The sequence below is a fragment of the Mauremys reevesii genome, linkage group 10 (genome assembly GCF_016161935.1).
Source record: "Mauremys reevesii isolate NIE-2019 linkage group 10, ASM1616193v1, whole genome shotgun sequence".
Classification (NCBI taxonomy): Eukaryota; Metazoa; Chordata; order Testudines; family Geoemydidae; genus Mauremys; species Mauremys reevesii.
In genome coordinates, this window is record NC_052632.1 from 84,618,597 (window position 1) to 84,645,781 (window position 27,185).

At 49.6% G+C, this 27,185-nt stretch overlaps 1 long non-coding RNA gene across 3 annotated transcripts in view; it reads right to left on the reverse strand.

Moving 5' to 3' along the window:
• Positions 1-16,455: 16,455 nt before the first annotated feature.
• Positions 16,456-27,185, reverse strand: part of LOC120374127 — a 50,041-nt gene continuing 39,311 nt past the window's right edge. For all 3 annotated transcript variants that reach the window (XR_005585891.1, XR_005585890.1, XR_005585889.1), the window contains 2 exons: positions 16,742-16,835; positions 16,456-16,592 (listed from right to left, as the gene is read on the reverse strand). This is a non-coding gene — a long non-coding RNA (uncharacterized LOC120374127). The remainder of the gene's footprint in view (positions 16,593-16,741; positions 16,836-27,185) is intronic.

Consider the following 27,185-nt stretch of genomic DNA (forward strand, 5'->3'; position numbering starts at 1 on the left):
CCAGAGGCCAGGGCTGCGTCACCGAGGCCTGGCACACCAGCCAGTGGCCAGGGCTGCGTCACCGAGGCCGGCACGCCAGCCAGAGGCCAGGGCTGCGTCACCGAGGCCTGGCACACCAGCCAGTGGCCAGGGCTGCGTCACCGAGGCCTGGCACACCAGCCAGAGGCCAGCGCTGCGTCACCGAGGCCTGGCACACCAGCCAGAGGCCAGGGCTGCGTCACCGAGGCCTGGCACACCAGCCAGTGGCCAGGGCTGCGTCACCGAGGCCTGGCACACCAGCCAGAGGCCAGGGCTGCGTCACCGAGGCCTGGCACACCAGCCAGTGGCCAGGGCTGCGTCACCGAGGCCTGGCACACCAGCCAGTGGCCAGGGCTGCGTCACCGAGGCCGGCACGCCAGCCAGAGGCCAGGGCTGCGTCACCGAGGCCTGGCACACCAGCCAGTGGCCAGGGCTGCGTCACCGAGGCCTGGCACACCAGCCAGAGGCCAGGGCTGCGTCACCAAGGCTTGGCACACCAGCCAGTGGCCAGGGCTGCGTCACCGAGGCCTGACATGCTGGTCAGAGTTGTCTCACTGAAGCCTGGCACGCCTGACGGAGGCTGGGGCTTCTCCAAAGGCTTGTTGTTCTGGCATAGTTAATGTAGGGACACTTCCCATCTTCTGGAGAGGAGAGGAATAGAAATGCAGGAAACAGCCACAGTCTGAGCAGTGAAGGGGCAAGTTCATCAGTGAATGCTCCTGAGTCCTGTTTGATTTTCGAGGAAGCAAAGTTCTTGTTTTGTCTTATTGGAAACATTGTCCTGTTGGAAACCTGGCAATGTCAGGTTCCTTGCAACATGGCAGTCATGGCTCAGAACCAAAGCTGCCTTGAAAACGACCAGTGAGGTGCTTTCCCTGCTAGCGAGTGGAGCATGTGCCCTCTCACAGACAAAAGCAATCAGTCTAATCAACCTGTTAGTTTAAAGCAGCAGCTCATGCCACAAACCAGCAATTTGCCACTAAAGCCAAGTCCTGCCAAATGTGTTGGTATGCTGCTGCAGTCTATTACACTCCACACACACAGCTGATGGGCTGCCATATTGACCTCTCACAACTGTTTACAGTTAACAGAAGGAATCTTCAAACACAAGTTTCCTTCATCTCTGTTGTTAGACGCCACCGGTGTGGAGCTCTGCTCTGTTCAATGTTGATAACAGTCGGCTGCGTGCGTGAGTTCCCTCTGTGTGCTGCCCCGGCTCTGCAGATCGCTGGCACGGCAGACCCCGAGAGAACCCCCAAAGACCACAGACTCCGATAAGGTACGAAGGCACCCGGCCAGGTTTATTGTCAAATGAAGCATAGTAATAGTTCCCCATAGACTCTACAGACATACTACGAATATGTGCCCCTGACAATGGACCGGCTCAGTCAGTGACTCACCACTGCCCCCTAGGCCAGACAAAGACACCGCCCCAGGGGTGTATTCTTATACACAGGTACAAACAAGTTACACGTCACTTCTGACGTATTGAGGTGCAACCCTTCTATGTAGTAAGGTGCTGCCTCTCACCTTGTACATGTTGGGTTTGAACAAAACAACTCTATCCATCGTATTACCCTCCTGCCCCTGGCTTTAGGATGCGTCAGCCTATTCCTTGTTGTGTGTGTGGAATGTGCAAGTACTGGAGTGTTTTGGTATCTCTAGTGTCCAGCACCTTTTAGGTATGTGTATTTTTGCAACATCAGCCCTTTCCCTGCCAGCTTCTGCGAGCAGGGCCTGCCTCTGGCTCACAGCTTCACTTTGCTTTATGTTAGCAAAGTCTTGACCATGACTTTAGTCCAGGCCTTAGGCCTCATACCGGGCCTCTGATACAAGAGTTTATGTTTCAGGGCCTCGTCTTACCACAATCTCATGTTTGTTTTCTGCTCCTGCTGCCTTTTCTGATGCTGAGCCTCTTTTTAAACCAAAGCACAAAGATCAGGGTTTAATTTACAGAATGTTGCTTTTTTCTGAAATTTCAGCAAAGTTGCAGATTTAACCTGAAAAATAAAACAAGCTGCCTCTCTCCGTGCGTGCAGTTAATTTCCTTCATGCCATGATCTGCCTTTGGAAGGAGAACAAGCAATAAACATTCACCTGTCATTAAAAAGAAAAACAAAAAAATAAGCCAGACAAAGTAAATAATTCAGAAGATTTAAAAATAAATTCACACTTTTGTGGAATCCGGCTTTCGAGCTTCTTTTCATCTCCTCTCTGCAGCATTTTGCTGTAACAGAGCAATGATAAAGCAACACAACAGGAGGGAGGGAACAGAACAGGTACGGAGTCCATCTAGGCTAGGAACCAAAAGGAGAACAGCTGCAGAGATGGAGCCCTGTGAAGTAAACGCAAAGGCCTCCTGGATTTGGAGGCATCAGAGAAATCAAACCCTTGGTCTCTGACAAGCCCCTTTAAATGGGAAAGTGGGAAAAAACCTTTGGTGCCTCTTTAGAGCACTATGAAATGGGCTCTGGAGCAGAGTCAATCCATGGGGGAACATGGCCGCTTTGCTGTTGCTGAGCATTTCTGACGTGGATTCATTACTATTTTGGTCCTGACTTTTTCTGCTGTTTAATAACAGCCTCCTCATTAGAATGTGACGGCGTTGAAGGCTCACAACACTCACACTGCAAACACAGAGCATGTTGTGGGGCTCCCAGAAGCATGTTCTGAGAGATGTGGGCAGGAGGACGGGAATCACACACACACACACACAGGCACAATGAACACAGACTTGTACACAAGGGGAACGCAGCAGCTCACCCCATTCCAGTTTTCTGCTAATGTTCCCTTGGAAATAACAACAGACATGCAACATCAAATACAGAATGGCCCTGTGCTGAACCGATCCATTGACCTATGCTACCCAAAGAGTGCTGTAACATGCTTCACTGCAACTGTGGCAACAGAGTGCACACTAGTACTGGGGTTTGCACAAGTGACTCGTCTTGCACTTTTTTATAGACATTCCTTCAGTGCACTGATTTGATTGTATTTCCTGGGGAATTTATTAACTGGCCTTGGCCTCTGACACTCAGGGAAGCCCCAGGTGCTGTGAGCTGTGATCTTAATGATTCTGTAATTGACATCTGTCCTTCAGGTCAGAAATGAACCAGTACCTCCACGGGACACCAGGCCGGCTCAACGCTGGAGTCGGTGTCTCTCTGACAAGATCTAACAAGTTCCTGGCCATGTGCCGCCATTGAAGATCCCCTGGCTCTTTTGCAAGAGAGCTGTTAGCCCTGGTTTTTTGGCCTAATTCCAACATAGGAAATTGCATTTTGCTTTCCTAGCTCCGCCTGTAGTGTTACTGTCACAAACATTTGTCCGCTGAGATCGAGCATGACGGAACACATTAATGCAGAGTGTGTCAAACCATGAGGATTTGATTCTGCTCTTTACTCTGTGGGCAAAGCCTACATATCTTGTCAAACCGGCTCTGGGCTTACGGGGTGCTGCTTACAGGTACCTTCGCTCCCCTATTCTCATGAGCTCGGATGCAGCCCAGGATCAGGGCCTCCGTTTCTTCAACTCCACCATATCATCCACAAAGTCCCTATCAGCTGAACCACTGCAGATAGTGACCCTGCCTGCCCTTCAGTTCATGAACCTGACATCACCCAGTGCCTCTTGCTGTGAAGCAAGGCACTGTAGTTAGTGAATTTTAGGAACTGAAAGACCAGAAGATAGCATTTACCTGTTCCTGATCTGTCACCGTAGGACCCATGTTAATGTGGGGAGCGATGGAGGGTGGGCTTGTCCATTGTCTGCAGCAGGAGAACTGCAAGACTTATCTGGAGAATTCCCAGGAAGATGGGTCCAAGGCCAACACCAAAATACATCCAAATAAGTTCTGAGGAGCAGAAACCATAATGTAGCTGCTCTGTCGGCTTGCCTGCAGATTTTCCCCTCTTGCTTTTATTATAGACAGTCATTATAGCCAGGAAACAAGGGGCTTCAAGGAGTTAGAAGAGTGATTATGCCCCTGCTCCCTCACCCCGGCAGTCACAGCGCCAGTGCCGCCTGGGAATATTCCTTTGGTAATTTTGCTTCATTTTATTAAGAAAAAATGACACTGAATTTGGGGGGCAGGAATTCTTGTGCTAATTAATATCCCAGGCAGCTCCCTGACAACACCCCCTGCCCTACGAGGACTGCTTCTCCCAGGCCACACATTAGTTCAGGACAGATGCGTTATCAAATCTTACCAGTGCTGTAGATGATCAGTTGGGCGAAACAGACACCCTGCTTGTTTCCAGGAATGTGCGGCAGCATCCCCAGGTTAGGAGACAGACACAAAACTCCACACTGTGTGTGCAGCAGCTCTTCAGGATCAGGCCATGCAGTTGCACATATGTATGTTTTCCCTGCTTAATGGTGGCAAGTGAGTGTCCAACATGCCTGCATAAATCCTGCACATGCATGTGGCCACTTAGGGGCCTAGCTAGCCATGTTTGTGCCCAAATCACTGATCTAAAGCACATACAGGGGATTTCATGCACTGTTGTGAAAATTGGGCCTACCAATGTGCCCTAATTGTGAGTGTAACTGTAAAGAGCGAGTGTAAATTCATAAAATGTCACAGCAAAGTATGTGGATGGGAGCAGGTGCAAGAACAGAGAGAGAAACTGGATTAGTCTAAACCAAAAATACAATCCACTGACTGTTGAAATGATGCTTGTTAAAAACCAGAAATTAATGAACCAAAATTGGTGTGTTGGATATTAGGCCTAATTGGTGGACAAAATAATGAAGGGATGGGCTATTAGAATCATAGACTCATAGAATATCAGGGTTAGAAGGGACCTCAGGAGGTATCTAGTCCAACCCCCTGCTCAAAGCAGGACCAACACCAACTAAATCATCCCAGCCAGGGCTTTGTCAAGCCGGGACTTAAAAACCTCTAAGGAAGGAGATTCCACCACCTCCCTAGGTAACCCATTCCAGTGCTTTATCACCCTCCTAGTGAAATAGTGTTTCCTAATATCCAGCCTAAACCTCCCCCACTGCAACTTGAGACCATTGCTCCTTGTTCTGTCATCTGCCACCACTGAGAACAGCCGAGCTCCATCCTCTTTGGAACCCCCCTTCAGGTAGTTGAAGGCTATCATCAAATCCCCCCTCATTCTTCTCTTCTGCAGACTAAACAAACCCAGTTCCCTCAGCCTCTCCTTGTAAGTCATGTGTCCCAGCCCGCTAATCATTTTCATTGCCCGTACTCTCTCCAATTTGTCCACATCCTTTCTGTAGTGGGGGGCCCAAAACTGGATGCAATACTCCAGATGTGGCCTCACCTGTGCCAAATAGAGGGGAAAGATCACTTCCCTCGATCTGCTGGCAATGCCTACTTGGCAACAAGGGCACACTGCTGACTCATATCCAGCTTCTCGTCCACTGTAATCCCCAGGTCCTTTTCTGCAGAACTGCTGCTTAGCCAGTCGGCCCCCAGCCTGTAGCAGTACATGGGATTCTTCCATTCTAAATCCAGGACTCTGCACTTGTCCTTGTTGAACCTCATCAGATTTCTTCTTTCTTCAGTGATTCATGTCACTAACTTTGGGGGCTGGGGATATTTAGCTAAGTGCTCTTTATTACAGACTTAAGCAATCAGCTCCGTGTGGGTATAGGATTTCCTCACATAGGCCCAGTGCAAAATCAGGATCTTAATCTGTTAGGAAGCAGCTTGTGTTGGACAATCCGTCCTGTCCCTTTTTTCATTCCAGCCTCTGATCTCTTCTTTCAGCTCCAATTCTGATGTGGATAAATTCATTTTTCCCAGGAGCAGCAAGTGGGAGGGGAAGTTCCCTGACCCATAAATCAGTATTTCCTGCAATGCCATTTTCCCATGAAATCTTGGGGTGCATAAACAAGGGAATCTGGAGTAGGAGTAGAGAAGTTATTATACCTCTGTGTTTGGCACTGGTACGACCATTGCTGGAATCCTGCGTCCCGTTCTGGTATCCATATTTCAAGAGTATGTTGATAAATTGGAGAGAACAACCAGGAGAATGATTACAGGATTAGAAAACCTACGTTATAGTTATAGACTCAAGGAGCTCCATCTGTTTAGCTTAACAAAGAGAAGGTTAATGGGTGACTTGATTACAGTCCCTAAGTATCTACACGGGGAACAAATATTAGATAATGGACTCTTCAGGCTAGCAGAGAAAGGTCTAACATGATCTGGTGGTAGCTGAAGCTAGACACATTCAGACTAGTAATAAGGTGTACATTTTTAACAATGAGGGTAGGAGACCATTGGAACAATGTATCAAAGGTTGTGGTGGATTCTCTATCACTGGCAAATTTTAAATCAGGACTGGATGTTTTTCTAACAGATCTGCTCTGGGAATTATTTTGGGGACATTCTCTGGCCTGCCTGTGTTATACAGGAGGTCAGATTAGACGATCACAGTGGTCCCTTCTGGCCTGGGAATCTACTGATGTGTGCTGTGGCCTGAGATTTGTAATCATTTGTCATTTTAGCTAGGAAATAAAATGGCAGCTTGTTTCAGAATATTCAAGTGAGTGATCCCTGCTCCATGCTGTGTGGGGCTCCCCACAATACACCAACAAAGACACTTTTTAAATAGCTAACAAGAGTCATTGGCACATATTCTGCAGATTTTCAAAGATAGTAAAAGTGCTGCTCCAGCCGCCGATGCAATTTCACACAGAACTGGCAACACCTCAGGAACTGTTTGGGATGGAAATTCACCCTTCTCCCAGCAAGCTGCTGTTTGCCGGTGTGCCCAATTCAGGCAATGCAGTGGCATTCAGGGCAGCATGGCACATGTGGGATGTTCCCTATTCTTGGGGTTTCCCTGGGTTTGGCTAAGGCCATGAGTCCAGCTGGCATCATGCCACTTTGGGTAAATACACACACACACCCATGCGCACGCACACACTCTAAAAGGAAAAATGAGGGTAACATTCAGCCAGCATCACTGAGCAATTTTTACCAGCAGCTTCCTCTAGAGCCATGGTTCTCAACCCACGGCCTGTGGACCACTTGCAGCCCAATCAGCACACAGCTGCAGCCCATGTGACATCCTCAGGGCCATACAGGTAGCATTAGACGCGGCCCACAATGGTAAATAGGTTGAGAACCACTACTCCAGAGCAAGGATAGCATCATCTTTCTTAATGCAATTTTTATGACTCAAGGAGCAACCTGCTCTCCTCTGGCTGAGACACCGTGGGCAGGTCATCAGTCACACAGCCTGGAGGGTGTGCTGGGACCCTTCCCTAGGCACTTCTCTACATGATTCTGTTAACCCCTCACTGACCGGAAGAGCGTCTGGATTGCTGAGCCAGGCCAGGTTTCACTCCCAGATACAGGCAGCACATGCATTACCTCAGCTCCACACTGAGCACACTTGTCCCCCAAGCCTTGCAGGTATGGTTGCCTATGGAAGAGATCTTGGTGTAAATACCATAGCAGACACAGACCTCCCCAAAGCCTGCGAGCATTCCTGCTTTCCCAGATTCCTTCCAAGCCCTCCAAAGTATGTGGGGTATGGAGTGGGACAGGGAGGGGAGCAGTGATGAGCTCCCAAAATCCTAATAACCGGTTCCCTATCAGGTCCTCAGCCAGGGCCACCCAGAGGGGGGGCAAGTGGGGCAATTTGCCCCAGGCCCCGGGCCCTGCAGGGGCCCCGCGAGCCCTGGCCCAGCGGCAGTCTGGGTCTTCGGTGGCATTTCGGCGGTGGGGGGCTCTTCAGTGCTGCCGAAGACAGGGACGGGAGGGGACATGGAGGGAGGGATAGCTCAGTGGTTTGAGCATTGGCCTGCTAAACCCAGGGTTGTGAGTTCAATCCTTGAGGGGGCCATTTGGGGATTGGTCCTGCTTTGAGCAGGGGGTTGGATTAGAATATCTCTTGAGGGCCCTTCCAACCCTAATAATCTATGATTCTAAGCTTGCCGCCGAAGACCTGGACCGCTGCTGGGTGAGTACAAGCACCCCAGCTCCCCCACTTTGCCCCAGGCCCCCTGAATCCTCTGGGCAGCCCTGACTTCAGCAGGGGGAGGGTCTTCACTCGCTCTGGGTTTTTGGTGGCATTTTGGTGGTGGGTCCTTCACCCGGAGCGAGTGAAGACACCCCCCCCCGCCGCCAAAGTGCCACCAAAGACCCGGTAGGGAACCGCGCAGCGAGTACAAGCCCCAAGTGCCTGTCTCCCCCCACTCCCCATCTGACCACAAACCACGTCTTGCCCCCGACTGCCCCCGTCAGAACCTGCAACCCATCAACCCCCCTGGTTCTTGTCCCCTGACCACCCCCTCCCGCGACCCCCCCACCCTAACTGCCTCCCAGGACCCCACCCCCTACCAAACTTGCCCCGCTCCCTGTCCCCTGACTTGCCCCATCCACCACCACCCCGACAGACCCCCGGAACTCCCACGCCTACCCAACCCCGTTCCCCATCCCCGACCACCCCAGAACATCTGCCCCCTCCAACCGCTCCCTGCCCCTTATCCAATCCCTCCTCCCAGCCCCGGCCCGGCCCCTTACCATGCTGCTCAGGGCAGCAGAGCTGCAGAGCTGCCCAGAGCGCTGGCTCCAGGGGCTCAGCATGTCGGGGCTCTGCGTTGGGGGGGAAGTGGAGGAGGGGCCAGGGGAGTCTCCCCAGCTGGGAGCTCAGGCGGGCCAGACAGGACGGTCCCGTGGGCCAGATGTGGCCCGCGGACCGGAGTTTGCCCACCTGCCAGCCCCTTTAATAATCGGTTCTACACCAGCTTCTAAATTTAACAACCGGTTCTTGCGAACTGGTGCGAACCGGCTCCAGCTCACCACTGGAGGGGAGTGCACACTGGGCCCGCAGGGCCAGGCACCCAGATTTCTGAGCTACAAGCCTGGTTGGGGTCAGACTATTAGGGATGAGGTCCTGGCCCATGAGGGCTTCCTGCCCTCAGCTCTGTTGCTCAGCAGCAGGAGGCTGCACTCCCGGTAGCAGTGCCTGGGGCCCATGCGAGCCATGGCTGCCTTGGGCTGGATGGGGCTCCTTTCCTGCATGCCTTTCTCCCTGCAGAGGCTCCATCTGGGAAAGAAGGCAGGTGGCAGCCTGGCCACTGGGGCCATTCCATGGCTGAGCAAAGGCTGTGCTGCCAGCGAAGGTCCCAGAGGGCAGAGCCCAGCTGAGGAGCCTTGCGCTGGGGGAGTGGGGTTTGCACAATGGTGCACAGCCATGTTCGGAGAGTGGGAGCGAGGGTTGTAGAGGGATGGGGCAGGACAGGCCAAGAGTCCAGATAGGGCAGCAGCACTGTCCTGGAGTGGGGTGAGGACAATGGGGCTTTGGTCCAAGGACTTCGGGGTACATATGGCAGCCACCTTTGCTGCTGTGCTGAGGGGATGGGACCAGCACTGTCTGTTTGCAGCGGGTTTCTGTCTGCTTCAGTGGCTGCTGCTCCCTTGCCCTGGAGGAGGGACCAGAGCTTCCAACAGCCAAAGAGAGCAAAGAGCTAATGAAATTCCATCAATCTCAGCAGATAATGTGTTTTAACCCACCTTCATCTCATCAACCCTGGTGATAACATTGCAACAAGAACCCCCCAGTGGCGTAGAGCTGTGATGGCAGTGGGCAGGATCCTGTAAGCCCCACTGATTACAGCCCCGGCTCATCACTGCAAATGTCTGGAGGAAAGAAGAACTCTTGTTTTTTCTGTCTAAACACGTGCGCATAACAAAATGTGCGAGAGAGAGCGAGAGAGACGCTAACAGGATACAGATGCTGGAAAGCAAAGCAGGGAGGCAGCTTACATTGTAGCCTAATTGGCATCTCTTAAACAGAGTCTTGTGGACCTGGCCCGAAGCAGAGAGACATACAAAGGACTCTGTTTGCAGGAGGCTTGGAAGCCACAGACAGAATTTCACACAGGAAATTATTACACAGCAATTACTCCTAATTGCTAGAAAGCGATGCTCTGACACTGGGATCAGGCTGCAGCCTGTGGATGTGCGTTCTATAGGTTCCTGCTAGGGAGCAGGAATTGCTGTAAAGATGGCTTAGTGAAGCTTAGGATATCTGAGTGCATCTGAGATGAAGGGACTTTTTCTAGTGGGTGGGGGTTGCCCCCCTGGCTCTGAGGATATTTACAGGTACCTGGGCCCAGGGGCGGGGGGTAAAGAGTACCATTTATCCCAGCCTCCCCCCGCAACCCGCCCCGCTTCATTATTCCAAATCTCTTATTGTACCAAGCATGTTTATCAGACACTGAAGGGGCTTGCAGAATGGAATAGCTCCCACAGCTTCCAGCCCTCTGGATCTGAAGATCTGATTGGCTGGGTCTAACGATGCCCCTCCCAGCTCTGCACCCCAGTATGTGTCCGATCGTCACAGAGCCAGGGGATAAGACCACATCCAAACAGAAGTCGCTGGGAACTAAACACAGATGCTGGTTCGGATTTCACAGCCAGTGCAGAGCCAGACACCTCCAACCTTGGAGTTTTCAAAACCATGGCTGAGATTTGGTTGGGGCCTGTCTCTAACCAAAACCAGGCTCCCCAGGTCTCCCCCAGCATTCCAGTGCCATCCCAGCCAGCAGCTCTCTCCTCCATCACGCCAGCCAGGCCCTGCAGTGCTCCCCTCTCCCCATCAGGCACCTTCCCAGAGCCTGCTGAAAACAGAAACCTGTGCCAGCCATTGCTATGGAGGTAATAATTGGAGATATACCAATCTCCTAGAACTGGAAAGGACCTTGAAAGGTCATCGAGTCCAGCCCCCTGCCTTCACTAGCAGGACCAATTTTTTTTTGCCCCAGATCCCTAAGTGGCCTCCTCAAGGATTGAACTCACAACCCTGGGTTTAGCAGGCCATTGCTCAAACCACTGAGCTATCCCTCCCCCTGGAGGGGAGCTCAGGGGTTGCATTGCGCTCTGGGATGGTCTGACTTGGGCTCTTTCTGACCCCTTGTCTCCCCTATGGCAGTCCCCAGCCGCTGGCTGCTCCACAGGACAGTCTGGGCTCTGCTGCAGTGAGTCACGGAGAGATAACAGGTCAGGCTAAGGGCTTTGTGTAGGAGAAGTGGGACCTGGTTTCTGGGGGCAGTGCAGCAAACCTGGACTCTTTGGGAGTCCCTCTCCAAGCGTTTCTGTCTGGTCTGCTCTAGTGAAAGGAATATGGGGCTTCTTCTCCTGTCTAAGACTAAGGGCTAACCTGCAAAGAGGCAATTTGTGTAATAAACACTGGTGCTTCAGCCCTTAAGGGTACGTCTACCCTGCAGTAAAAGACCCATGGCTGGCCCAGGTCAGCTGGCTCAGGCTCGCGGGGCTCATTTCCATATAAACATCTGGAGCTTGGGCTCTGAGACCCTGCAAAGGGGCAGGTCTTAGAGCCCAGGCTGCACGTCTCCACTGCAATTTTACAATGACGCAGCCCAAGCCTGTGAGCCCGAGTCAGCTGGCCCAAGCTCTGGGACTTGGTGCCGCTGGTTTTTGGCGCAGTGTAGACACAATCTTACTGACCAGAGTGCCCCTGTGAAGGGTGTCAGCGCCGGTGCCCTCTGGGACAAACACCTCATTTCTCTCAGGGTCAGGGGGCAGCAAACTCAATCCCTCTGTTCAACTTGAATCGAGTTTTTTTTATTTCCTTGAAAACTGATTTGTGAGTAGTTCTTTCCCTGTTTAAATTTGGGAAACTAGTGTTCAAGGACTTGCTGCTGTTTCGCTAACTGACAGCTTTATTGGGCAACAGCAACTGACGCTGTGTGCTCAAGACAGTCAGACCCTTTCATACTACATGTTCCCATACAAATGATTGGCTTTGAGTTGTTGTTCTAATCTTGCTGTGACTGTAACACTGGGGCAGCCAGACTGAACAGGAGCTGTGTGGCAAACACCAATTCCATCAAGCTCTCCAGGCCCATGTGGGGGCTCAGTCAGATACCACCTGCTGCAGGAAATGGACCCAAAATGGCAGACGAACGTGCTGTCTCCTCGGGAGAGGCTGACTGCAGCCTCATTTACCCATGGTTTTCTGCACGCAGTTTCAGCGGTTGGTTTGATGAGAGCTACAAAGAGTGGTTGGATGAGAGCTACAAAGCCCTCAATGGCCTGAGACCTGCCTATTAGAGAGGCACCTCTCTGCTCACGAGAGACTGCCACAGGTGCAGGCAGTGCAAAGCGGCCAAGCTGACACCCCTTCAGCCAGAGCCAGGGGTGGCTTTGACTCCAGGCCTTTGGGACCAGCCTCCTCCCAGGCCTGGAACAGGCAGTTTGTATGCCTGCAGGGGGCACTGCAAGCCCATCCTTCCCCCTTGCCCTGACGAGGGGAGTGCTGGCTGGGAGGAGTGCAGGGAGATGCCGATTAGCGCTTTTCTTGGGTATGTTGTCACTGGGTGACTTGATTTGCTCGGGTAACTGGTGGGTCTGTTTGTTTATCCGTGTATTTTTAAAGGACTTTCCATGGTGTTCACATTATTGGATGGGCGTTCGGTGCTGCAGTCTGTAAAACTCCAAATAAATACATAGACTACCCCTCCCAGCTGCAGGGCCCCAAGAAAGGAACACAGCTTCCCCAGCCGTACTAAGGTTGCTTTGATGCCAGAAGGGAAAGGGTGCAGCAGTTGTTAATTCATTTCTCAATCAGAACTGGAATGTCACACAATTTATAGTTTTCATTGTTTAGATCTTGTTAAAGTTTTCAAAATATCCTGCAAGCCAAAGGTACACAGTTTCCGTGTTGTGCCTGGTGCCAGCTGACTGACTTTGATGCTGGGAAGTGAAGGTAACAAGGAAACCAGTGATTATTTGGAAAGGGATGAACAGATGGTTCACATATTAAGGAAATATTATGCTAAGTGTCATTCCAGTGACTTCTAGGAGCTTCACTTTCATTGGATTAGGAGTAGCTGTTCTAACAAGGTCATTTAGCCTTTAACGTGATTAGCTGAGCCACTACCACAAAACAGGAATAAAGCACAATTACTGTGTCACAACAAGATCTCCATTGGTTCGGGCTTCCCTGGAATGCGAACTGAGCCCCGTTCATACCCAGGATGGGTATCTGCAGAACTGGAAATGCTTGATGCCAGGCTATCAAAGCTGGGGGGGGGGGAGAGGCAAGAATCTGTGGAACTCTGGGAATCTAGGTAAGAAATTAGGGGGATTCAGTGAAAACAACAGCATGTTACCCTCCCCGAAGGCAGCAGGGTGGCTGGAGACCCCAAGAGGTTCTTTCTCCAAGGATTAAATGGGTTTAGCTCCATTGGACCCTGCTTTCACCAGAGCTACACCAAGGAGGAATTTGGTCCCAGGATTTTTTTTTAAAAATCTCACCTAGCTCACAACTGCTTTTCTGGGTTTCAAGTGGGCCTGATAAAGGGACTGGGTGGCTCCGGGAATTGCTGCAAGGACAGAGAGCCATTATTATTATTTTTGTAGCACCAGTGGCTCTGTGCATGGGATCCTGAGCCAGCTTTCACTGAGTGGTTTCTTACAGGAGCTGTGGTCAGCAGGTCATCACCTGAAATCCAGCCTTGGTTAGCAGTGACCCAAAGCTCTGACCCTTCACTGGCAGCTCAGCACCTGTGTGAAACAAGATGCATTTCCCAGTGCACAGGAACCCTCAGCATAATTCTCTTCACAGCCGCTGGTGGTGGTCTCAGCACAGAGGGAAGAATTCAAAAGGCTGCTGAAGCTGAATTCCCTTCTTATCCCTCACAGTGGGGTCTCCAGAAAGCAGCATGCAGGAGACGCTTGTGCTGCCACAATACGTCCCCTTCCCTGTTCTACAGCTAGCCGGGGTCCTCAGGCTGGTCCGCCTGGTACCTTTCACTAGGAGAATATTCAGTTTCTAGAGCTGGGTGAGATGAAACCCCAATCTCTGCCGCAGTGGCGGAAGTATGTCCACAAGACACAGATTTCACCTGCCAGAGGCTGGGAATGGGCGACTGGGGATGGATCACTTGACAATTGCCTGTTCTGTTCATTCCCTGTGAAGTACCTGCCATTGGCCGCTGTTGACAAACAGGATATTGGGCTAGATGGACCCAGTATGGCTGTTCTTAAGAGCAGTTTGATACATCACTTAATTAGAGGAGGAACCATGGAAACAAACTGTTTTCAAATTAAAATAATTCTTATTGCCACGCAAACAGGACCAAATATCTTGACTACAGCTGTAATTTGCTACCACTGTCTGCACGTCCCTGTTGTCTAGACACCCAGCTGTGCTGCCCATCCGTAGCCCTCATGCCCAGTGAGCTCTCCTCCTTGCCACATCTGGCAGTGATGGGACTTCACAATATGGGCCAAATCCTTAGCCCACTCAGCCCGCAAACTATGGCTGGACTGCCATGAGCTCTGTGCCAAGAGGCCAGTGTGGCAGGCGGACTAATAGCCTGTGACAAATCTGCTGTTACTCAAAGGTCAGCTACAGAGCCACTGAACCCCAGAGTGCTCTTCTCTCCTCTCCTGTTGTGTCACGGGGCATGGCAGGGCAGCTGCTGCAGTTCCCTCTGAACCGCCCATCCTTGGATCCTCACTGCCGGCAATGGCTTTGCTCCTATGTCAGTACTATCTGCCCTTAAGTGGGAAGCTCACAGGACCTAAATTCTGTTGTTTTCAAAACCTCACAAGAGAATGAAGAAATAAAAAACTTTCACAAGTATTTAACTAGCTCGAAATGTTTGCAGGAAAGTGGTTTTAAAAGTCTACATCATTTTCAAATATTTGAACAATAAGTTTTCATATAAACAGCTGTGCCAAGAAACCTCACTCAGAATTCAACCTCTCATCACTACAAAGCATGTCAAATCTGAATCAAACAGCTTAGCCACCTGTTTCCACTTTGCAGGCAACCAATCATTGTCTTCAAAGTAACAAAGCTATTTTCAATTTGAAAGCAACAAATCAAAGTTTAATTGTTTTGTCCTTCAAAGTCTTCCGTTATCTTTTGCTGAGGCTTTTTCAGATATGAAGAACTATCATTGGCTACCTTAAAAAGGGAAGAATTGATTGACAGTTGACGAAAACACTTCTAAGGACAATAGTATTTGTCAGTCTGATGCTTTCCACTCTGAAGACAAAATGCATTTTATCAACACCCTGAAATTATTTTGTCAACAAAATTCACTTTATGGCAATACCTTAATCTGTCACGTTGATAGGAGAACAATCTTCAGAGCATTTCCAAACCATTTTGCCAACACAATTAATTTCTATAAAATTAAATGTTCACTTTTTAATCAGATGTCCAGGAAGAGGCTGTAGCATACGCCAAACAGGGCATGAACTGAAGCACCACTAACTGACTAGCAGCATCAATGGGATCTTGGGAACAAAATCCATCCCAATCAGACATTACACCAGATTGATACAAACTGCATATGGAACAGATGCAGCAATTATTTGTAGGCAAGAACCTTTCTTTAGTAAATCATGAATGTACTAATTATTCAGTCTTGCTAACTGAAAACATAGTTTGAAGAGTCTGAGGTAGATTCCTACTCAGCAATTTGAGGAATGTGCATGGTTGTGTACACACACAAACAAGTGTACCGTTTTCCTATACGGAATGGAATCTGCCAGATGCCAATATCAGTTCACCTTATTGGCTTGATAGTGAAGATGAACCTTTATTTAACATGCAGCCCTTAACAGATTGGAAGACTGAAACAATGTCACCCCTTAGTCTTCTTTTCTCAAGATTAAACATGCTCAGTTTTTTCAACCTTTCCTCGTAGGTCAGGTTTTTAAAATCTTTTATCATTTTTATTGCTCTCCTCTGAGTCTCTCCAATTTGTCCACATCTTTCCCCAAGTGTGATTCCCAGAACTGGACACAGTGCTCCAGCTGAGGCCTCACCAGTGCTGAGTAGAGCAGGACAAGTGCCTCCTATGTCTTACATAAAACACTCCTGTTAATACACCTCAAAATCACATTAGCCTTTTTCGCAACTGTGTCACACTGGCGACTCATATTCAGTTTGTGATCCACTATAAGCTCCGGATCCTTTTCAGCAGTACTACCACCTAGACAGTTATTCCCCATTATGTAGCTGTACATTTGATTTTTCCTTCCTAAGTGAAGTACTTTGCACTTGTCTTTTTTGACTTTTGTGTTGAATTCATGTACCTGTGTACAGTTAGCTAATAAGTGTGCTGCCCATGTGTTGTGGATATGATTTTTTACACAAGTACACATAATGCAATGCTCCATTTGGCCATGATCTCATAAGATAAGATAAGAGTCTGACCTACTAGGTTCTTGGATAGGAGACTTCCAGGAAAACCTGAGGCTGGACGAGAATGAAGCAGGGTCCTGCAGATAAAACAAACTGTGCTGACAAGGCTGTGTGGTAATGCACGTGTACCAGGAGACAGAGTTAAAGTCACAGATGGGCAACTTCAGACTTTTGGTTGCCTCACTACACAGACTTTAATGTTCGTTTAATGTGGTTGTTTGGAAGTTTTTTGGTTTTGTTTTTTTGTTATTGGTATGGAATGTCAAGTGTTAATTTTCTTTTAAATGATAAAATGGTTTTGCTTTTTGCTTTTTTAAAGTATTATTTCCAACTCTCCTTCTTGTCAAAAATGGCTGCACCGTTTTTGCTCAAATTTTCCAAAAACATTTGCACCTAGGGAACAAACATGGAAAATTTCAGTCTAAAAGGCAAAAGCCTGACTAAGTTTAAAACAACTGGAAAAAAAAATCCAAATGAAAACATTTGTGCAACCTGAAGTATAGGCATCGCTACCCACTCCGCTGTAACAAAAATGTTCATACCTTCCATCCAAGGGTCTCCGGCTGCTTTCAAACTTGAGTTCAGGTGTGTAACACACGATACTTCCCGATATCATCCATTATCCCCATTTTACAGCTGTGGAAAGAGAAGCACAGAGAGGTCAAGTGACTTTCCCAAGATCCCATAATAACAAAGAATTCAGTGGCACAACCAGGAATAGACACAAGATCTCCTGCTTCTCAGTCCATTGCTGTAACCAGCTATAGCAATATCAGTCATTAACATGTTCACAGAATTACAAAATCATCAGGTCAGCACTATCTCATTCATTGGTAACACACAAGTTTATCCCTAGATTTGTAATGACAAAGTTACATCCTTCTTCACTGGTGACACGTTGCATTTTCTGGGGCCACTGAAGGCGTTAAAGGAAAAAAGCATTTTTGCGGCTTGAGGAGGATAGAAGGCAAATGAAGTAAGTTTCCCAAGTGCGGTATAAATATGGGGCACTCTCAGAATGGCAGCTGCTGAAATGGCTCTAGCTAAAATGTTGCTTTCCCTTCACTTCTCAGTTCAGAAGCAAACACACACACGTTCACATATATAAATATAAGAGTCAACCTACAAAGTCAGGCACATGCAAATTTATTCTGTTCTCTTAGAAATGCTGATAAACGCTATTCCCCGAAGCCAAACGCTCCATCAAAGTCTCTCTTTAACCTTGTTTCTTTATCTTTTAGCAGTTTCTTTGATAAGCCTCAGTAGCCACACTAAGGCTGGAAGTTTTTGCCTCATTCCTTTTTCTGGGGCTGCCAGAACTTGTCAAGGGTCCTGCTCATTTCTAAATGTTTATAGAGACTGAAGCAGGGACAGGCCAATAAGGACCAGTCAGAAGATCTGTCCAGCTTTCAAGCTCAACATAAAACTTCCTGGGGTGTGAAAACCTCTGGACAGCTTCTCCCCTGTAATTTTCCATAGTGATAGGCTGAACTTCAGAGCTTGAATCCAGCCTGCAGGTCCCTAGAATGCAGGGGAAGTGGCTCGCCTCATCTCCAGCTCACTGCGCCTTCTGCTCACATTGAAGACTAACGTGCTGGAAGACTCTGAAGGAATGATCCTGGGACTCCAGATTTCTGCCATGACTGTAGTCAGGAAGTCCCAGGAATCTCAAGGGAAAGCTTGTTCCAGTGAGATTTTCATCAAGATTTTGCAGACCTTGGAAGTTTAAATAAACCTATTCTGCAGGGCTGTGTTCAGTGCTAGCACAGCCCCCACTGAACTCTATGGAGTTGCATCCACAGACAGCAAGGTGGAATTTGCAGGCAACTAGAAACACACCCTCTCAAGGATGATTCCCCACGTACAGTTACATTTCGAGACCTAGCCGTTAGCCAACTTTTAATCCATTGAAGGTTTGCCATGTTCGTTTTATATTGTTCTAGTTTGTTATGTCAGATGCCTTACAGAAATCTATTACATCAACCCTGTTACCTTTATCAAACAAACCTGTAATCTCGTTAAAAAAATATATCAAGTTAGCTTGACAGGATCTATTTTCCATAAGCCCCTGTTGATTGGCATTAATTATATTGCCCTCCTTTTAGTCTTTATTAACCGAATCCCAGGTCGGCTGATCCATTATTTTGCCCAAGATCAATGTCAGGCTGACAGGAGTATAGTATAGAACTGGCTGAACGTATATGCCACACGGCTACTTTAGCTGACCTCTTCCCTACTGCTCTGAGCTGGGCCGGGCTCTCCCGTGCCGATCCGGGCTGGGCCGAGCTCTCCCGTGCCGATCCGGGCTGGGCTCTCCCGTGCCAATCCGGGCTGGGCCGAGCTCTCCCGTGCTGATCCGGGCTGGGCTCTCCCGTGCCGATCCAGGCTGGGCTCTCCCATGCCGATCTGGACTGGGCTGAGCTCTCCCGTGCCGATCCGGGCTGGGCCGAGCTCTCCCGTGCCGATCCGATCCGGGCTGGGCTCTCCCGTGCCGATCCGGGCTGGGCTCTCCCGTGCCGATCCGGGCTGGGCCGAGCTCTCCCGTGCCAATTCGGGCTGGGCCGAGCTCTCCCGTGCTGATCCGGGCTGGGCCGGGCTCTCCCGTGCCGATCCGGGCTGGGCTCTCCCGTGCCGATCCGGGCTGGGTCCTCCCGTGCCGATCCGGGCTGGGCTGAGCTCTCCCGTGCCGATCCGGGCTGGGCTCTCCCGTGCCGATCCAAGCTGGGCTCTCCCGTGCCGATCCGGGCTGGGCCGAGCTCTCCCGTGCCGATCCGGGCCGAGCTCTCCCGTGCCGATCCGGGCTGGGCTCTCCTGTGCTGATGCAGGCCGAGCTCTCCCGTGCCGATCCGGGCTGGGCCGAGCTCTCCCGTGCCAATCCGGGCCGAGCTCTCCCGTGCCGATCCGGGCTGGGCCGAGCCGGGCTGGGCCGAGCCGGGCTCTCCCCTGTATCTCCAGTAGCCAGGTAGGGAGAGTGCTGGCAGGGCCATGGGGAGGCTGATGCACTCTGTACTGCTGAGCATGCTTAGCTCTAACGCGTATAATGGAACGTTTCTTCTATCTAAGCAATGGGGCATTAATCCCAAAGATCTCTTTGTTCCGTACTAGGAACATGTCTCTTGTGGGTGTGAAAGTGACTTGAAAGAACAATAATGTCAGTAGAAATGACCTGTGCCGATATTAATTATTAACTATGTTAGCTTGGCACTGCCATAATGAAATATCACATTCTTCAAAGAAACAAATCCCACTAAAAAGACCCCAGATGAAAAGCTCAGTAGCTACTATGACGTAGTGAGAATTAGGATGAATTAGGGAACACAGTATTGATTCGTCTTGCCTGCAATGGCTGTTTTCTATTTAGAAGTATGGAAAACAAAATGAAGAATAAATGAGGCTGTATCAAAAAAGACTGTGGGGGGGGAGTGTAACTGATATTTAAGCACATAGGCCACAAATACAAGAACTTGTGCATCTTCTGGTGATGGGATGGGATGAGAAGGCAGGGCAGTGGGGGTGGGGGTCGGGCAGCAGGCAGGGCAGTGGGGGGTGGGGGTCGGGCAGCAGGCTGGGCAGTGGGGGTGGGGGTCGGGCAGCAGGCTGGGCAGTGGGGGGTGGGGGTCGGGCAGCAGGCTGGGCAGTGGGGGTGGGGGAGCTCCAGGCTGAGCAGCGAGGGGGCAGCGGTGCTGGGTGGCAGGCTGGGCAGCATGAGGCAGGGCTGGGGACCGTGAAGTGGTGACCAGCTGAATCCGATGGGGAGGGATGGGATGGGCTTAAATGCTACCGTAGTGAGCTGCTTTGGTGTTCCCGACCCCCACCACAGGGATGTTAAATGTTATTACATTATGGTCACTATTACCAAGCAGTTCAGCTATAGAAAGATTATTTTACCTCTTTGTATTTGGCACTGGCGCAACCGCTGCTGGCATGCTGAGTCCAGATCTAGTGTGCACAATTCAAGAATGTTGTTGATAAATTGGAGAGAGTTCAAAGAAGAGGCATGAGAATGACTGGAGAATTGGAAAACGTGCCTTATAGTGATAGGCTCAAGGAGCTCAATCAAAGAGAAGTTAAGGGGTGATTTGATCAGTCTGTGAGTACATAGATGGGGAACATATATTGAATAGTGGGCTCTTCAGTCTAGCAGACAAAGGTATAACAAGATCCAATGGCTGGACTCTGAAGCTAGACAAATTCAGAAATTAAATAAGGTGCAAACATTTAACAGTGAGGGTAATTAACCCTTGGAACAACTTGCCAAGGGTCGTGGTGGAGTCTGTCACTGTCAATTTTTAAATCAAGATGGGACGGTTTTTGAGAAGATCTGCTCTAGTTTAGCCCATCTCTGTCCTGTACTATCGGAGGTCAGAAACACTGGTCCTTTCTGGCCTTGGAATCTATTAAGCTGTGCTGGGAACGGTTGCAGGACAAAGATTGTTACAGGGGATATTCAACACCCTGTGACTGTCACACTCCTGAGAAGGCTGAACAGGCTGTAGCTTTCCAAGTGAAGGATTCCCAGGGTGCGTGGAGCTATCCTAGAGCAACCTGGGCCACGCCTGCTCTCACACCTGGCAGAGACACTATTGTTATTCATTCCTCAATGTCACCCAGTGGGAGAATGGGAATGGGCTCGTTGAGCTTTCATGACACTGGGAAGGAGGCCTTATACCCATGGTACAGAATGAAAACTGAGGCCCCAAAAGATGAAGTGACCTGCCCAAGTTCACACAATGATCAGGAGTTGAGTCAAGATCAGAACTGTCTGCTGTCCAGCGCTCAGGCCACAGGAGATGCTGTCACACTCACAGCCTCAAACACAGGACTGGGTTCTGGTGCTCTGTTAAAACCAGACAGGCACGGCTCACTGCAACACTACGCAGCACTCGGGCGCTCTGGCCTGGCCCAGCACCTAAGCACAGTTAAGTTCCAAGCATCACTTTACACAACACAATTATGCTCTGATGAATGCATAATTATGGTACAGACAGAATCCAAACAGCTCAGGTCCCAGAGTAAACAGGAGAACAACCATTAACCATTAACAGGAGGGGAAGAGAAGGAAAGAAAAGAGAATTTTGTTGATTGAAGGGGAAAGAACCCAGGATACTGAGCCTTGTGGTGGCACTGGGCCCTCACGTGCTCTTAGTGCCCGGATCGCATAGCAGCGGCCCCCGCGGCTGAGAAGGAAGGAGGGGAAGAACTGAGCCTTCTGATGTAGCTGATGGGAAGGCAGGAGTGGTGAAAGGCCATAAAGGGCAGTGTAAATAGGAACAGATACTGAGGCAGCTCCACCAATGGGTATTCTCCAATCCATAGACTGTTGAGAGCACTGTGTTACTGACCACACTTCCATGGCTTATGACGTTCTCTCACCAAGCCCTGATACAGCCCAGCCTTGGTCAGCCTGTGAGAGCAGATATGATCACAGCCAAAGGGGGTACCATTGCTGTAGACGGGTTTCCCTTGGCACACATGGAGAGCATTCAGGAATGGAGATTTGAATTAGCACCAGCCAGTGTGTTGTGAACAGGGGAAGTGTTTCATTCCATATGGCTCCTGGATGAGAACAGGCAGCTCATCCAGCTGGGTCTTCTTCTTAGATGGATTTGATTTAACAGCACAGTTCGGAGCCCGGCTCAGCAGTCCTTAGGTGATGGCAGACCCAGCAATGGAGATTCTGGGAGCTCTGCAATCACAAGCACCTTTTACAGGGTGTTTCTTGGAACCTCTCTGTGCTCACAGCAGCCTTGTCAAAGGCCAGGGGCCTGGCGCAGTGAACCCACTGAGGCAAAAGGCAGATTGCTCCAGGGACTGACAAACGCATCAAGCACTTGGGAAAGTGAGATTTCTGGTGCCACACTCCAGGCACAATAGAGGACAGGGGACAAGTGCCTGATCATACCGACTGCAAACTGCACGTTTAATAACCTGGAGGGCTGCCAGCCCTGTCCAGAGTGAATAGCTTCAAACACCACCTCAGAAGTGCTCATGAGGACAGAACTACAGGGCAGCCCCATGGAGAGCTCCAGCATAGGCATGGCTGGTGGCATTTCATTGACTACAGTGGGCTTACACCAGGGATGATTCTAGCCCACAGTGCACAGTGCCCATAGAGAGAGAAGTGGCTCTGGAAGAAGCCACTGTTGGGTCTCAAATTCCTCTCTCAGAATTATTTCAGGTCACTTTGCAAGCCAAGGTAACATTTCTACTGCTGGCACCATAAGCTATGCCTGAAGCTCCAGCCAGGCCCTTCTGGACTCTTTCGTTCCGTCTCCCCTGGAGAAGCGCAATGGGAATGTTTAGGGGATGCTCACTCTGACCCGGCCTTGTGTATCTCGCACAGCCACGGGGATGTTCCTTTACTGTTTAAAAATAAACACATTTTGATGAATCAAGAGCAGGAATTTTAAGCAATGCTCCCACTGAAACAGATTTTACCCAGATTTGACTAATGGGAACAACAGACAGGTAGCAGCTGAGCTCAGAGGAAGCCTGCAAACCAGAACATGTCTGAATGTTCAAATACTTCCACAGCGGTAGCCCCAGAGCCAGCATGGCCCTCGTTCTGTGTTATCACCCACATGGCCGCACCAGAAAGCAGCAAAAGAAACTGCCTGTTTATTCCCCATGGACTTGGCATGTGAGCATCCTTGGAATGAGGCCCAAATGGGTAAATGCAAATCCAACAGCAGAGACAACAGGCTAGGCTGGGTGACAGCCCATGAGTACTTGGCAGAGCCGATGGGCTGAGTGACAGCAGGTGTGTTTGGCTGGGCTGGGTGTACCTGATTGTTTAATTCAATATATTAATGAAGAAGAAAATAATTTGGACTTGGAAACATGCAGGAGGACAATCCCAGTCATAAGCACTGTACTGGGCCAAGTTAGACAGTGCATTCCTAACGTCCCAGTGAGCGCCTGAACCCCCCAAACTCCCATCAGTTCTCTGAGGCTAACCTGGGGCTGCCACCACTGTCACTTTGTCCAGCTTTGTCCTGTTAAACCAGTGGTAGCAGCTGAGGGAGAGTGTTGACAAAGGGACGCCCCTAGGAGAGCAGCAGGCCCTGGCATGCAGGAGCTAGCCACATTGCCACCTTCGCTGTGAGATCTCTCCTGTCTATGCCTGGATCAGATCCAGGCAGACTCTGTGTGGAGACATGGTTGTATTGAGGGAGCTTTCCCCAGACCCGGGCGGAGAGGGTTTTAGAACCAGACAATTGCCATTCTCCGCTCCCATCCCACGGGAGCTGATGGCTCACTCAGGAACACTCAGCCCCAGGCCAAGGAAGCCATGCCAACCCCCGCTAGCTACAACCTCTTTTAAACTCCACACAAAACTGTGTGTTGTTCTGATCCCACTGCAGACATGCAGGGCCCAAAATAAAGCTGTTACGAGTCAGGCATGGCAGGATGAATGAGGTCCCAAGCCCAGGGCCGCATCACTTTAATGTATGAAAGCAGCTGGAAGTGATGAGATCACAAAGTGAAATGAAATTCAGAAGTCCCTGTCTTTGAGGTGAATTCACCATCCCCCAAAAGGAGACATCTTCTCTTGTCAAGCGACTTCACTTGCACACAGCAACGCAACCTAACAGCTCTCATTTCTAGCCAACGTAACTCAGCTCAGCTCAGCTGTCAGACCCTTTTTCCCCTTTGTGGCAGCAGCATGCACCTCGGGGCAGGGCTTGTGCTAGAACATAACTTGTGCAGTTTTAAACATGAAAGTTCACAAAGCTGACTTCAATAGCCCAGGCAGGAAAGGCAAGTGACACAATTCCTGTGAATTCCAAAGAGAGGAAACCATATCTCCTGCTTTTTACTGTATCAGGGGGACCTTAAAAGAGACATTAATGGTTCCTTTAATCATGAGTACAGACAGATGTCACTCTCTCCCCTTAGAGGACTGAGCACATTGATAGCTGGCTCTCTGAACTCTCTTCCACTGAATTCCAACCTGCTCTGTGGTGTATGTCAAACCACAATGAACAGTTCCTTTCATTGGTGCTGTAGCAAAGGCCTAACAACCAAGGCGGTTTTCCCTGGCAGTGGAGTTCATTCTGCATAAAGGATTATAAATTGCCCACGCCTACAGTCAGACAAAAGAGAAGGAGATAAGGCACTAGAGAAGTCCCTGGAACCTCCCCCACAATCCCGTCATCAAACACATGTAGCCCACTGAGGACCATTGCGCCAGCCAGAGAGACCACAGCCGATAGCATTGTACCAGGCATCACAGAGCGAGTCAGTCCTGTGAATCCACAAATCTCTTGGGGGCCCCTGGACCAACACACAGCAGGATCAAGGAGTGTCTCTTTTGCACGTCGATGGACAGTTTGACAGCACAACGTGCTGGGGTGCTTTTATCCACCCTGGTGACATGGCTGAAGAGCATGTAAGACAGCTTCCGAGTGTAGCAAGTGACTGGAGGAAGGTCAGAACTCGGTGAGATTATGACGTTTCACACAGTCACACCACTTATGTTCAGGGGCCCGGCACTGACAGCACACATGGAATGCCTCTATCTGCTGCACATCTGCCTGCAGGAGGATCCAGGTTTCCAGCCCATACTGCAGTACAGGCAGTACACAGGTTAGATAGATATTGAGCCTGGTCTCACACCCCACCCCCTCTCCCTTTCCCACCCCGAGAGATGGATGCGATAGTCTGATAAGTATTGTCCAACTCCTACTTCATTGACTCTGCGAGGGGCCATTTTACCCCAACAGCACAGAAGCTGCATTTGTTTAGACAAAATGGCAGAATATTAGACCAGTTTCTGACACATCCTTTGAGCAATAACATTGTCCCCACGGGGCGCAAGTCAGCACAGAGTTTGGCCCATTATATCTAACCTGAAAGAATTATTCTGCCATTCCCCCTTCTAACGAACTCTTAGTGGTAGGATCAGCCATCTGTGCCAGCAATGATCTCTGTGCATGAGCTGGCAGGAGAGAGGTGGCCTGAACCCACTGTTGGCTTGGGAACCTTGAAGTTGGTTGCTGCACAGTGCTGCGATGTTGGCATGGTCTGACCCCTCAATTCTTTTATCCAGTCTCCAATGAACCTTCCTCCAAGATGTGACAAAGGAGGAGTCAGAAAGTTGAGCGGGACACAGTGAAGGAAAGGAGATCACCGAGGCTCAGAGCTTTCAGCTGTTACACACACTGTGGGCTCGGGCTTTCTTGTCTTCAACCACCACCAAATATTTATTAAAGAAACTGGGCTGACTGTTGAATCATTTCATTGTGAAAGCCTGTGAAGCTCATGTTATTATTCATTCTTATGAATGTTTCCAGTTCAGCCTCTCTCTTTCCAATATATTCCACAGAGAAAATCGAAGGTTGAAGCCAATCGTTACAGTAAATGAATGATGCAGCCGCTAGAGGATAGGAACGAGGCTGCTGCTCAGGGACTGTCACCGGTTAGTGGGAGTGAGTTAATCTTTGCACACAAGGAATGCAGAATGAGGGAGCGCTACAGGCTAGGTTTAATCCTGACCAGCTGTTCTGGGCACTGCTTCCTGAGCTGACTTCTTTGTGGGTTTCACCATCACACCTTCAAGGCTGGATCGACAGGGAGGCGCGTGCTGATGCAATGGCTCAGATTAGAATGCATTGCTCCTCCAGACCATCATAATGGGCCTGCCCCTGCCAGCACGGATGGCAATGGGAGTTCTCAAGCCCACCCTCCTGCAGGCTTTGGCACGAGCCATAATGTCCTTACTGATGTTTTTAGCGCACTAGTGTGAGTTTGTGTATCTGGGCTGGGAGATGCGCTCCCAGCTGCAGTGTAGACAAACCCCTAAATGACCTGGCACCTGCCTACTTCAGAGATGTCTCTCCCTGTGCCCACTGCCACAACTGCCACTAACAGAGGCCATGGGCTGCATGCTCCTTGTTATAAAACGGGAGGGGGGGGACGCAGCAAAGTGTGCTCTGCAAGCGTTCCCTCTCTGGGAACCAAGATGCTTCTGAATTCTCCTGTGAGGACTCACACCGGCCACCCAGGACATTACATTTGTTCTTATTATAGCTCGGGCTCCGACAGATTCATCTCAACTGGAGAATGCTGCAAAGCAAGAGGAAATACAAGAGCTTAACGCAGCTTTGCTCAAACGGAATTTGCCAAAGACTCATTGAAAAATGGATTTAATTAGGGCTGCTAATGGGGAGCAGTTTGTTCCTGAGATTTAAAACTGAAGTCAGAGGGTATCTATAATTTCAACATTTTAAATTATAGATAGGAGCTTATTTCTCTCTTCCACCTTAATTATAAAAATCCATCTTTATGAATCTCAATTTTGAGGCAAATAAAGCAAAGGCAGCATAACTTTTATAGTTTATTTAAGAAAATTTGAGAGACGCTTCATTGTGGATGAAACAGATTCACCCCAGGAAGTGGTGGGAGCAGCCAGATCTTGTTAGTCCAGTTATTGTCGGCTCAACAGCATTGATTTTAACTTGGAAGATGTGCAAAGGAAGAAGGTGTTGCCTCTAATAAAGGACCAGAACTTGGTGTAGCTTCGGGCAGTGATCGGAATTTCCTGCATATCATGTTACAATTAAGCAGAGTATTAGGGCTGGAGTCTCTAATTGGCCTAGCAAGCTCTCTTGAATAATCCCACGTTCTAGAAGTCACTGCAGCCCTCTCTTCAATTGATTATTGTCAGAATTACTAAATTGCCTGAAAATTGTTTCCTCAGATACAAGGGCCAGTGGTTCTCATTAGAATCACTTCTCCCAAGTCTCCTGTGTAGCCCATGATTTTATTTAAAATCAACAAGTGCTGCTTTTGTGAAATTCTGCCCGTTAGCTGGCTCTGACCTGGTGACCCCAGTAAATGAGTCTGAGCGCTGTAAAACACTGATTTAATAATAAGTAGCCAAGACAACTGACTAGCAAGTGAGGCCTGCTGCTGCTTCTGCAGCCTCTACACTGTATTTTAATACTACACCTCTGCTCGGATCAGAATGGAATCAATGAGTGA